The sequence below is a fragment of the Chrysemys picta genome, chromosome 11, assembly GCF_011386835.1.
Source record: "Chrysemys picta bellii isolate R12L10 chromosome 11, ASM1138683v2, whole genome shotgun sequence".
NCBI lineage: Eukaryota > Metazoa > Chordata > Testudines > Emydidae > Chrysemys > Chrysemys picta.
In genome coordinates, this window is record NC_088801.1 from 16,966,634 (window position 1) to 16,980,267 (window position 13,634).

The 13,634-nt window shown below is 40.7% G+C and overlaps 1 protein-coding gene across 1 annotated transcript in view; it reads left to right on the top strand.

Moving 5' to 3' along the window:
• The window catches only part of GPR39 (G protein-coupled receptor 39), a 118,659-nt gene that overhangs the window by 101,245 nt on the left and 3,780 nt on the right, over positions 1 to 13,634 (top strand). The gene's annotated exons all lie outside the window — the stretch shown is intronic.

A 13,634-nucleotide genomic window follows, 5' to 3' on the forward strand; every position in this document is an offset into this window, starting at 1 on the left:
GAGAAGGTAGGTGAACTCATTTAGATGTCAGAAGTCATGCATGACCTCACTGTGCTCCTCACTCCTCCCACCCAAAAATCCTGCCTGACACTGGATTCCTGATTTTCCACTTAACAATTGTAATATGTTAGCATAATTAGATCAGATGCACTATCATATAATTAGAATCAATCCTGATCTTCTCTTGCTCATTAATATAATTTTGTTCTGAACATCACTGTCTGGTTCCTGTCTTTCTTAGCCTGGAATTAGTTACACTGTGTGCATGAGTGGAGAAACGTGGCAGATAGCGGGGACTCTGGTTTAATTACTTTTCTCAAGTCTCCATTATCATCTCATTGCACTTAGTATTCATCAGAAAGGTGCTACAAAAGATAGAGAAAACTGCATGGCCCAGCTCCACCTGGAATACTGTAGTTAGTTTTGGTCTCTACTCAAGGGTATAACTGAGAATCAGAAGGCTAACACATGTTTGAACCTGGTGAGACTTGCATAGAAAGGAATGAAATTGCTTCAGTTGTTTAGTTTGTAAAACAGTAAAAGTGATTTGATTGACTCTTTTTAAAACAAATTATGAAGGAAATTGTCAAATTGATGAGACTCTTTCCTTTAGATCCTAATCCGATGGTATGAGGTTGATACTCGATGGCAAGAGAAAATGCTCATTTATGAGATGTATATTTGATCTGTAGATATTGCTGCACACAGGCTAGCTGAGATATTTATAAGGGACCTAATACTTTATCTCATTGCTGAATGTGCGTATTATGAAGAAGCAAAAGACTTTAGAGCAAATGGTGTTTACTCTCTCTCTTCTCTCGTGTATTAGAAGGGAGTGTGCATCCATAGTAAAGTCTCTTTTTAGGGTACTGTTCTTCCAAAGCATTGGCCTAATGGTCACACTTTTGTCTATGATCAAACTCCTATTAACATCAATGGGAACAGAGTTAGACCAGTGCCCATCCTTATTTGCATGATTCCTTAGGAAAGGCTTGAAAAAAGAGACATTCATTCGCACCACTTCTGGGCCACTTCTGTGGCAAGTCCAGCTCTGAAACATTGATTATGAGGGATACAGGATGTTAAGAGAGGATGGGCTGTGTTGGAGTTCAGATGTCACCACTTTCTCAGTGACCTTGCCCAGGAAAGGGAAGCTGGAAACTGGGAGTGGTTAGCCAGATGGTTCTTGTTTAAATGTGCGTATGGTAGCTTGACTACTTTGAAGAAGACATTCATCTGAGTTATCACAGGGGTCAGCACATCTTTACCGGAACACATCAGGTGTGCAGGGCAGGGGACATTGTTACAGGTGGTAGGCAGCCAGTCTTCAGGCAGGATGGTGTCCGTTCCTGATTCTGGGGTAGTTCTGTGTGTCTCAGCATGTCCCACTCTGATTTTGGTGAATTCCTCAGGAAATAATGAAGACACATCTGCCTCTGTGTAAGTGCCAATAAAGTCTACAGCTGCTGTGTGCAAGCAGGCAATGTTACCATGCTATTCCTGGTTAAATATATATTAAGGATTATGGGATTACATTTTCAAAAACACCGAAGTCCCACTTTCAAAAATGATTTAGGCACTTTGGAGTCTAAGTGATTTTGAAAATTTTACCCACTGAATACTGTGGTAACATTAATTAGGTAAAACTGTAATTGAAGTGAAAATCAAAGTTATGGCACAAGGGTATTCAAACCTCATGCTTCAGTACATCACTTGCAGTGGTTGCACAGGAAATTTAATTCCATGTATACATGTATGGCATGCATATATCTCGTAAACTAGCTAGGTGTGTTAAAATGTCTCTTCACCTTCTTCTGAAGCACTGGGTATTGGCCACTGCCAGAAGAAGAAAATTGGATCAATGGTCCATTTTTAATGAGACAGTTTGGGTATTCTGCATCTCTTCTACCTTCCCCTCCACAAACACACTTTAAAGTAATCCTTTTCAAGGAGGTTTGAGGGTTGATTTGAGTCTGTATTCTCCTGTAATTTTCTGGGTTCATTACTTTAACTATCAAACTCTATTAGAGGTCACTGAAATGAAGATTCTACCCTTCTTTCTGGAAAGAGGCAACTGCGATGTAAAATATTTCACTTTCTGTCTCTTGACTGATTATGATTAATTATGGTATTTCCAAGCAAGCACTCTTTCTTCTGAAAACTCCCACACAGGTTATAAACTTTTGGATCTTAAAAATTAGTCCTGGAGGAAAAATCTGAAACATCCGTCTTTGTAAATTTTTTCACACTTTTTTGACCACATTGTTTCCCTTCCCCTCAAAGCGACTAATCTAACAGAAGAATATCCACTCTCTTTAGGCCAAAGTCTTAACGTAGCTGGCTCAGCATCAGGCTAACATCTTGAGGAGAACTTGGTTACTTTGTGGAATCCAAAATACCCAAACCCCTCACTTCCATGCAGCTCTATATCTCCTTCTGTCAGAGGTGGAGAATTCTTGCTCCTGTATATTCTCTGGACAAGTTCCCTTTCCATATGGGGCTCACATTTGGTGAGTTATTGTAGCTCTCCGGCTGCAAGAACTCACAGGAACTCTTCCACCTGACCCACGTGGGAGCATTTCTAGACTGTACAGAGGAGAAGAACTCAATGGAGATGAGTTGAATTTACCCATCTCTATTGATTCTTTCCTTCCCTTCCCTTCAGGTTCTCAGTGGGTGAAAAGCAATATTTGGGCTGCGTGGACCCTCTTTTAAAATTTTTCTGCAGTCGACCAACTTGGTTAACTAGGTGGGGAGAAGCCCATTCCTGCATTAAGGTGTTGGGAAGGATGAGTCTCTTCTGCATCAGCCTAACTGCTGAGGTATATTGGACTTCATCTCCTATCAAGAGACAGCCACAGAATGCCCTGGTTCTTTTCTCACTAGAGGGGTTATTAATCCTTCTGTCTTGCTTCAAACATATTATCACTCTAAAAAATGTGGACACAGGAGGAGCAGGCACATGATTTTTGTGTTTGCAGTATTAATGTATGAAAACAAGACAGAGTTCATTTCTCCCTTAACTTGCTGCTATAGTATTGTATGTCTTCTCATAAACTTTGCAATAAGGAGATCTCTTAGCAACTGTGTGTGAATTATTTCTTCCTTCAGCTAAATAGTTTTGAATTTTGCACTTGGTATTTAATCTCATTTTCATTAAATCTCAAAGCACTTTACACACACTACTGAATTAACCCTCATAGTATTCCTTGTTGTTGTCACTTTGAATGACTTTCCTAAACTCACAGTGGGTCAGTGATGGAGCTGGGACTAGAACTAAGGTCAGACTTCTAGTCCCACACACAAGCAACCAAATTAGCCACTTTTTTCCCACCAAATTTGTGAATGGCATGTTGAATTTCTGTTCTTTTCGCCTCTTCGTTTGGACATTTTTACATCTGTGCACTTTGATGCAAGATTTAAATGGCTGCACACCACTTTTTTAATGGAGCTTGCTCTGGTTTCTCTTCGCGCTGAGTCTGTTGTACATAAACTCCACTTGCCTCTTTGAAAATCGGCTGGCAGTCATGTTTTTTGCTATAATTTTATTTTCAGCTTGTTAGCTACAGAGCAATAGTTTTTCTTCATCTGATGGTTTTGAATGCAAAAGCCATCTTAGGAGCCTGATAATATCTCTCCAGTTTGGAAGAGCTTTGCTGATTCCCACTATGACAATTGGTTCTGTATAAAATATAGCCCAGGCTTGTCTTTTTGGCAGAGCTCTTCAGTATCGCTCATATCTACTGATCTAATATTTTGCCTCCCTGGATTTATATTCGGCTGTTAACTGTTCAATGAATTCCGCAGCTGGTTTGTGCTAGATGAGACTCCTGGTATAGGTGTCTAAAGCTGCAATGGCTAATTTTGTAATTTTTTGAAAAAACTAAATTCCAAATTGTGTTTGGTGGTTGCAACATTGAATTTAAATGAGAGTTCTATGGAAAATGCATTTTTCAGTGGCTTTCTAACACACAAAGAAAACAGTCTTCATTCTTTGTAAAAGGAAATCAAAGGCAACCATTCCAGAGAAGAAATTGTTCTGAAAGGGAGTAACATTAGTTAAGATTAGTTTTTTCCCCATTTTTTCTACCCCTCCTCCCAAGTTTGTTTACACTCCAGCATTTAAACTACTTTTTAAATGAACAAATTTTTTTTGGTGATATGTACATTATAAAAGCCTATATTATTTGACATCTGTGATAATAAAATAAATCTGAAATCAGATGACTGGAAAATGTAATTAATAAATTTTAGACCATTCCTCTTTCATATTAGCTGAATATGGAAGTGCAATGTTGTTGTTTTTTAAGTAGTATTGAATTACAATTTGATTAGCATATATTATTAGCCTGTTTTATACTGGTGGGGAATGGACACCTCTGAAAACTGATGAGATTTATAGCTTTTCATCTCTAAGCTAAGTAGTATGTGAACCTAAAAAGAACTGTCAATCCCTGGTTCAAATGAGATTCAGGTCAGTATTATACGTCATTACTATCTAATAATGACCTCACCGCACAGTAAGTGGTGTGGGGATCATTCTCTGGCTTGTAGGAAAAGGAAAAGACTCTTATAAGGGCTAGAGAGCCAGAGTGACTTGCTGTAGCAGGTTCAGATCAAGTGAGCATGGAAATGCCATAGGGAAGGGATACAGTGATCAGATAAAATGGATTGGGAAAGCATTTAAAGGAGGTATTTTTTAAAGAAGCAGAAATGGGAGGGTTGGGGCTTCTATGCCTTGTATGCCTGGAAGCCAACCCTCCATATTTTTTTTTTTACAGCTTCCCCCTTAACTCTCATTGGAAAGTGGGGGAGAGGGGATGGTGAATCCCAACAGTAGGTTGTCTGGGAACCAGGCTGGGTAAAGGGGCAGGGCTGACAGCAGCTCCCCCACCCCCCGCCGTGGTATATGTAAATGATTAGGGAATTACTTGTATTGTAAACTTTTATCCGCCTATTACTCCGACACCATCAGGTTTCCTTCATTTAGCCCTGTGACCTCACTCCCGTTCCTGTTATATCTTTAGTTATCCCCTGCAATCATTTGGAATCCCGAACCTGTGGATCCTCCCCTTAGGCTTGGGGGAGGTCCTTTAGCAGTGGGTGGGCAGAAGCCCACTCACTTCCTGGATCCCAACAGGACTCTGACACCTAGGAATAAAGCTGCAGCCTAATTAAACCACATCCAGTGTCTCCTGTCCTTCGTCCGGCATAGCCAGACAATGACTGTTTACTAGCCTATGTGAAGTGAGACAGATGTACGCCCAGAATCAGACTGGACAAGCATACATATTAAATGCCCCATTAATTCTCACCCTTCCTAACAATTTTGCTGAGACTGCCGAGGGTGGAATGGTCATGGAGAATGAACTACCATCTCATCCAGAGAGGTGTGATCCCTTCCAGAGAGGTGTTGAGGCAGGTTGGCATATCATTTTTGGGAAGGCTGAATTGCTGCATGTTGTATGGAAAACAAGACATCAGCCCAGTGCTACTAGCCTGATTCTAGATTGTGAAAGAGAATTATGTAGTTGTGGCACTCTGTACCTCAAAGCAGCACCCTGGAACCCATTTTCACCCCATCATAGAATTATGATATATTTCATACAAAGCATGCCATGTAAGATATCATATGAAAGATCATGATCTGCTGAAACCCATTATTCTGTCCAAATACGTATATCTTTAATGTGTATGAAGTTATGAGATTTTGCTGTATGGTTGCTACTGAAATATGTTGTAAGTTTGAGAATCTCTACTGCTAGTTCCCCAGTGACAACAAAAGTGGAGGTCCACTCCCAGGAGGGTGTCAAGTGACCATTAAACAGCAAGGGAGTTGTAAACAAGGGATTTACAATGCTGTAAGAGGGCTGCATAAGCATCATACAGTGGGGAATTGCTCAACTCTGAGACTCAACAAAGCCCACCAGGATGTGTCTGGGCTAGTATTTTCCAAGCACATGGACTGAGGGCATAAAGTAAGGGACTTTGGCATCATGCCTTTGCCTTTCTCCTCCACAACATACACTGGAAGTAACAAGAATGCTGGGAAGACAAAGACTTGAACTGAGGAGACTGGTCCCAGGCTTAAAGGGGAAGCCTGCGTATTAAGAACTATAACCTACCTGCAACATCCAGTGGGGTGAGAAACTGCTTGATCCAAATACTGCCTAATGTAATAGAGTTTAGGATTTAGACTATGGACTTACCTTTTTTTTTTTGGTAACTATTTCTGACCTATTATGCCTACCACTTATAATCACTTAAAATCTATATTCCTGTAGTTAGTAAATCTGTTTTATATTTTACCTAAAACAGTGTGTTTTGGTTGATGTGCTTGGGAAATCTCACCTCAGGTTGCAAAGGCTACTATGTGTCCTCTCCAAATCGTAGAAGCGGGGTATGGGTGAAGAACTTACACTGGTCAGGATTCTGACCAGGGCAAGACAGCATAGTCTGGGGGTGCAAAGCTAGGGGGTTGGGAGATTTGCTGGTGCCTTTCTCTGAGTGATTCGTGAGTGGCACAGGGATCATTCATGCAATCTATCTGGGTGTGGGGCTCCACATGCTGTTGTACTGAGTGATAACAGCACATGGAAGGTGCTTGCTACTTGTCACTAACAAAGCATTGTGAGAGATGGCCCAGGCTGGAGAGTTAAAGGGGTACAGCCATACCCTAGTTCCAGGTTGCAACCCCGGGATCCCATCACAGTAGTGAAAATAAAACATCAAGGATTAAGCAGTCATTTTGTTCTTCTCAAGACCCCGTAGTTATGGCCTGGTTCACAGAGTATTCATGCATACTTCATATGGAAAAAAATCAATAGATATGTGCATGATTAAAATGAATATGGTCCAATGATGAGAATCATGAATAAGTTTGCAGTCAGTGGTAGTGAATCTGACTTCAAAGTAGAATCACTTGTACTAGATAGATATGTAATTATGCACTCCTTGACCGGGACTGTGATCCCTTTGCTGAGGCCATATTTATTTTGCTTTGAACATCAAACAGTGAAATGTCAAATGGCTACATTCTATTGCTACATACATATGAGAGATCTTATTTCATGATTAGCTCAAGACAGTCATATGGGACACTAGCCTACAAAGTGCTAAATGTACTCAACTCCCAGAGACAGCTATGGGAGTTAACGCTGCTCAGGACGTCACAGGTGGCTGGCTCACATGTGCCTGATCCCACCAACAATAGTAATTGTTTACCCAAGAATTAACCATATGGCCTGAAAAAATGTTAACCAAATTAGACTGCATATGAAAATAACGGATTGACTTCAGTTCCGCTCTGAACGGCTGTGTAAAAAAGGACAGCTTCTTGTTCAGCAGGGCAGCCCCCTGTGTGTATTCAGACATGCCTGCCTGCATTAGTGCCAAAATATGCTTTTGCTACCTTTTTATTCCTATTAGCCCCACAGAGCTGGATTCTATTCGCCCTTGCGTGTAATCAGCAGACTTGTTTGTTCCATTCCAATTATAATGTTACGTGTGTGCAAACCCACTGATGGCAATGGTGACAAATAACTAGGGTGCGGAGATGGGGAGGATCTGGTTTGCAGAATCTTTTGTTTACTGGAGATGGTGCACAGTTAGCAGCCAGCCTAACCTGATTTTCAGTTCCCATGTTGAGTTTGCAGAGCTGGCTGGTGTGAATGGAGTACGTTTTGATATGGAAATCATTAGCACCATCACCCCACCCCTACAACGTCACTTTCACAGTCAGTGCCCAGATTATACTAGTTTCTGCCTCTTCTAGAACATTAGGGTTATTTTGTTGTTGCTGCTGTTTTAAGGGGGGAAAGTGCTTATGGAACTTGGGGCTTGGAAGAGATTTGCCTATAAACTTGATGAGCTCATTCAAATTGTATGTATACAGAATTTATATCTACGGATTCGAATATCCATGGATATAAAGTGGATACCTGCGGATTTGCAGGGCTCTAGTAACGACGAGCGAGACCAGCAGGGCCACAGCCAGCAGGCCAGGAACGGCAGTGGCGAAAGCATCAGCATGTCTGGCCGCCACTTGCAGGAGCCAGCGCTCATCCCGGGCAGCTCCTCCAGCATGGCTGTACCACCTCCAGCCCTGCCCACTGCGGTGGGCAGCAGGCTCGCCAGCAGCTGTCCCTGGTCACACTAGTGTGTGCAAGCAGCTTGCGTGCTCCCCGACAGGAGATGGTCACTGGCCAGGGCCCTGCTGGTCTTGCTCCTTGTCGCTAGAGCCTGCAAATCCGCGGATATCCATTTTATGTTCGCAGATATAAATTTTGTATCCATGCAGGGCTCTATGTATGTAGCAATGCATATATTTACATGTTTCAGTGAACATCAAAATATATTGTCCTCTGAACAAAATACTGACACAGACAAGGCAGAGGTCAATATATTATCTCTTGGATTAGCAAGCTTTTCTTTGCACCTCAACAGACATCAATATCTGTTTATTATTATATATTATGGTGTTTGTCCTTCTGCAAAGAAAGCTTACATGTGGGGGAGGAAATGGGAGAGATGATCCGTATGCTTCCCCATGCTTTGATTTCAATAGATACTGTATACCTGGAGTGTAATCCTATAGTCCTTATTCAACAAAATTCTTATTGATGTCTATGATACTTTCTGTATTAAGTAGTTCAGGGTTGGGCAATTGATTATTGGGAAATATAAAGTTAATTACCACTAGCAGAAAGGGCCACAGTATCCATCTTTTCCATGTGCAGACTACAGTTGCCTTATGATTTGTGGTAAGAGGTGTGTGTTTGACAGTACACTGAAACTTAGACACAGAGCTGACTACAGACTGCAAATTCAGAGAGGAATTTGATTCTCCGATCAGGCTGGGACTCATGACCATGGAATGGTTACTCTTCATGTCCAACGGAGTCATGTTTGCCCACTTGTCAGAACCCTGATGTTGTTGCCTCATGTGTAAGTCTCTCTTTTACTCGGTCTCCTTCCTGCCTGCCTCCTCCAGTTGCACACACGGGCGCGCTCTGTCTCTCTCTCTGACTTATTCTGATTCCTGTCATTGCCTGGAATTACAATGTTTCTATGGCAATGGTCCTAAATACTGCAGCTCACTATTGTGATAAGAGTAGAGGATCCTTCTTCTTTTTCCTCAGGCAGAATCTGGCAGCTCCTGCACTGTTTGTTTGCTCAGTGTCTCCATGTTGTCTCACAAAGTGGCGGACATTCCACTACTTAAAGAGGAGCATTGATCAGCCATTAACATGGTGCACTGATTTGAGACATTTAGTCTGTCTCTAAGGCCAAGAGACTACAATTCTTCCCCCACCCCAAAGGATGGGGAAAGACTATGCAAAATTAAATGTAATTACCTAGCTCTATGCCACCCTACATGCTAATCACTGCCCCGCCCTGTGCCTCAGGGAAAGAGATGTTCTTACCATTTGCATGGAAGCAAAATTGTGCTGTGGAACATCTCAACATTGGTTTTTGCTGTGTCCAGACTTAACTACGAAGCCCCATCATGCATGTTCATCACCCCTCCCTTATTTACACACACACACACACACACACACCATTTTTAGCTACATTCCTCTTAGAGAAAAAGTTATTTGGGAGGGGAACATTGCCACTTGGTGAACTAGTGAGCAAAGGAACATTCTTTAGGATACCCCCATGATGCTTCTTTCCCTAAAGCATGACTGGAGCAAGGGACTGGTTCTCTGCTCAGTGGAGCATGATGTGCTGGATCTAAAAAGATATTGTCATAGTTGGCCAGCTAGGTTCGCTACAACTAATAGCTGTGTTTGTGGTAGACACTTAGTAGCTTTTAAAGAAAAGCCTGAAACTTCTGACTTTTTGCTTAAACCCAGGTCTTGGAAAATGTATTAGACACTTGCTAGCCAGAAGGCTAAACCTCTACATCTACTGTCCAGAAGGAGGTATGAAAGATTAGGGGCCAGAGAAAGGGAGTAACAGGCAATGCAGCCATCCATTCTCCCACTGGATGCTGCTGACAAAGGAAGAGTGTTGGAATTTTGACTAGCATGATGTCTTTGGATTCTGCTTGGGGCTGCCATCTTTCTGCATGAGTCTCTGGTTAGTTAGGTGTTGTTCGTAGTTGAAACGCCACGACCTATAGCTACTGGAACAGAGGAACTTTCTGCTTCTTCTCCAAAGTCTCCTGGGTCCCACAAGGGAAAAAGGGTCTCCCTCAACATTATAACACTATCCCTCCCTTAGTTTCCTGCCTTCCGCAAGGTGGGGACTGTGCTATTCTACCCTTCTTCCAGCCTCCTTTGGGAGGAGGTTGTCTCCTCCCCATAAATAGCTGCATTGTCTGCCTATTCTGATGCTTGTAGCTTTTCCAAGCAGAGACATTCTTGTTAATTTCACTTCTCCGGACAAGACTCTGAATAACAGCAATGAAAATGACCATAGTCTAATTATTTTCACTCTGTTGGTTGCTTTGAAAGTAATGGGCAGCAGAGGTGACCCAAGAGCTACCTGTACATTCTGGGAGACAGCACTACATTAACCTTCCAAACATTGATCATCTTGGCAATCATAAGGGCAAGAAAGCAGTATTTTATTTTTCTTAATGAAACCTTAAACTCTGCAAAAACTGATGGCTTAGATTCCCTATTTGTAGTGGAAAATAAGTAGATTTTCAAGCCCATATTAAATCAATTTAAAAACAAAAACTGAAGGTGGCATTGGATTAAGTTACTGCTAGGTATGTGGTTTTAAAAATGTGAGATTTTTTTCACAAGGGTTAACTGTGAAAGGTTTCACGACCAGTTAGCATTAACTTGGGCAGTTAACTTGACTCCACTACCAAAAGAGTAGGACCAGTGGGAACAAAAGTGGCAAAGATATAGTCTAATGCCAAACTCTAAGTGTGATCTACAAGACTGTGGGCCCATGGCAGTGAATTTAACATTTTGTAAGATACAAGTTTTACTGAATATTTTCCTCTTCTAGGATCTGATATAGCTAGCTTTACAAAAGGTGATTTAAATCTGGTCGGTTGTCGGGAGCATCTGCATCTCAGTACAGAGTAGGACACTAATGTCACATTATACCCTGAATTGGAGTATAAAACCAGGCCTAGTATGAAAATATAAAATATAGGAAGATAAAAATGTCCTATCGAACCAAGTGCATTTCTGTCTGCACTTGACTCATAACTCAGCTAACCATATGCTTATAGTCTACTGACAATTGCCATTTAAATGTCAGTTTACAAGCAGATGTTGAGAACCCTCTTTTGTACCATTAATTTAATCACAGAAAAATAAAGTTTAGGATTTAACCCCGCTGCTGCCAACGGTGAGTCAGCCTAGGAGCAGATTCCTATACCATATTAATCATCAGGGCAAGTAGGATAATTGGAATGGACAAGGAGAATGTACATGATGTGACAATGACTATGGAAGTGGTTAATAGAATATGGCATCAAAATAAAAATATGCATTGGAGCATCCTAGTGACTGTTGTTTATAATTTCATGAGATGACTCCAGGTTCTGTGGATTGGCTGGCAGTGCCTAGTTGTAGTGTGGAAATAACATACTTTGACAACAAAGAAGAGGGGGAAAGAGCCATCAGGCACGTTCTGGTCTGTTCAACACTGGAACAAGCAAAACCTGTAGAAAATCCCTGTGTGCTTCCCCCAGATGTTGGATCCTGCTAGCTGGAATGTATTTAAAATCACCCAGTAAAGATAGTAATGAATTTAATTTAGCATTCTATAGCTCAGGGGAATGTTTTGAATCATAAAAAGTATAGTTAAGAGAAATGACTGCCAAACTCATTCTATTCTGTGCCAATGATGCATATTTATGTCATTAGCTCTTAGGCATTAGGTTTGCTTTACTACAAAGACCATCCTTTATCACTTATGAAGATTAGATACTGTAGCTTCCCGAAAGAAGCTTTAATACTAACAATTATTTTAATTTAAACTTGCGACCATTTGTCAAGATTCGTACAATGAAATGCACAATTTTTAAAAAGGAGGGTTACATTTTAAAACTAAATTACTAGCCGAATGGGCCGTTGTGTAGTTTGCTTAATGTTTAAATTTATTTGCTTTTCATCCAAGGATCTCAAAGCACTTGAGTTGCATGAGTTTTGTTAAGTTGCTGAAATAACTGAGTCCAATGTTAAATGAATTATAAGTGCAGACAGTTACTCTTACTTAAAAGCTGGCATGTATTCACTAGTATGCGTTCAACCAGCTACTCCAAGGCCTCCAAGCCTCTGATCGCATGGCTTAATGCACTTTTAAGATTAAACCATGCATAATGATTCTAATGTTGTTGGAAATTTCAAGCATCAAGTGCTACAGTTTGTTGGACATCTGCGTTACTTTGTTTTTAAACAATAATCAGAGGATAAATCTGTGTCCTGAGCTAATGCCTTTTGTCATTTTAGTACAGTAATCTAGAGGAAAAATGAAACTTTTGGGGGAGGTCGCAGATCAGGTGAAACATGTAGGGTTATAATACACAGCAGGTGACTGATCTGTGCGGGTAGAAGTCATAGGGAAAAGATGTATCAATTCTGGTATAAAATACAGTTTGTTTTACATGTGAGTTCATTTCACTGATCTTCATTAAAGTTCATACACAAATGTGTAAGTACATTCTGCTTCCCTCCTTCACCCCAAGCTTGTATACAAGTTCAGAATGATTGCAGCAGTAACTCAGTCAAAATATTTAATACATTATATTAAGGCCTGAATGAGAATGTAAAGCTTTTCCTTGGAGGTATGAAGTAACTCTAAGTGTATCTGAACCAAATGCGAACAGCTAGAATAAACCATGATTTTTTTGTCAGCATGTTTATTCGCATGGTGCTTCTCTGCTAAAACAATGACCTTTTTTTTTCCAAGTGTAAAAATGAATAATTACTTGTCCTTCTAAAAATGACAAAGTTTACAGAGAAATTACTCCCCTCCCCCCAAAAAGACTAACCTCCGTGGCACTGCAGAAGGGCACAAACAGCTCATTTTTCACTGGCTGTACACATGCCCAAATAGTCAATTCCCCCAGAACAGACATGTCTGAAGAATATAGGGAGGAATCTTACACACTTGGCAGTTTAGACTCAAAATAAAGGTCAATGTCAAAGGATGCAAGATAAACATTTGAAGACTCAGGGCATTATGTTAGAGCTTTAAAAATGGAACTAAAATACGGGTTTCAAAAGATTAGATCTTCACAGTAGACTCTCCTTCCTTGGTCTTTATATAATCGAGCAAGATAAAATAACTTGTAATTAAATCAAAAACACAAATTGATTTACTCTACAGTAAACAAGCTTTTGTAGTGTGATAAGAATTTGGTTGCAGATACTATGGTGATGAGGGCCATATAAGTACCTAGATTGCAGAGTGCAAAAATCAGCCCAATTACCTACCTTTGCTATTCTATAAAGGGTGCTAATTAAGTAAATGATCCATCAGAAAAGTTCTTAACCAGGACGTTTGTTTTGCTTCTCTCTGCCATGCCTCTTTGACTGATCTTTATAGTGCTGGCAGCAAAGAAAAACATTAAAGTCTGGAACTCTGCACAAAGCTCATGTTATGGCAAAGAAATGCATCATACATAGTGAAACAAAAATGTGAGGTGAGGGACACGCAGT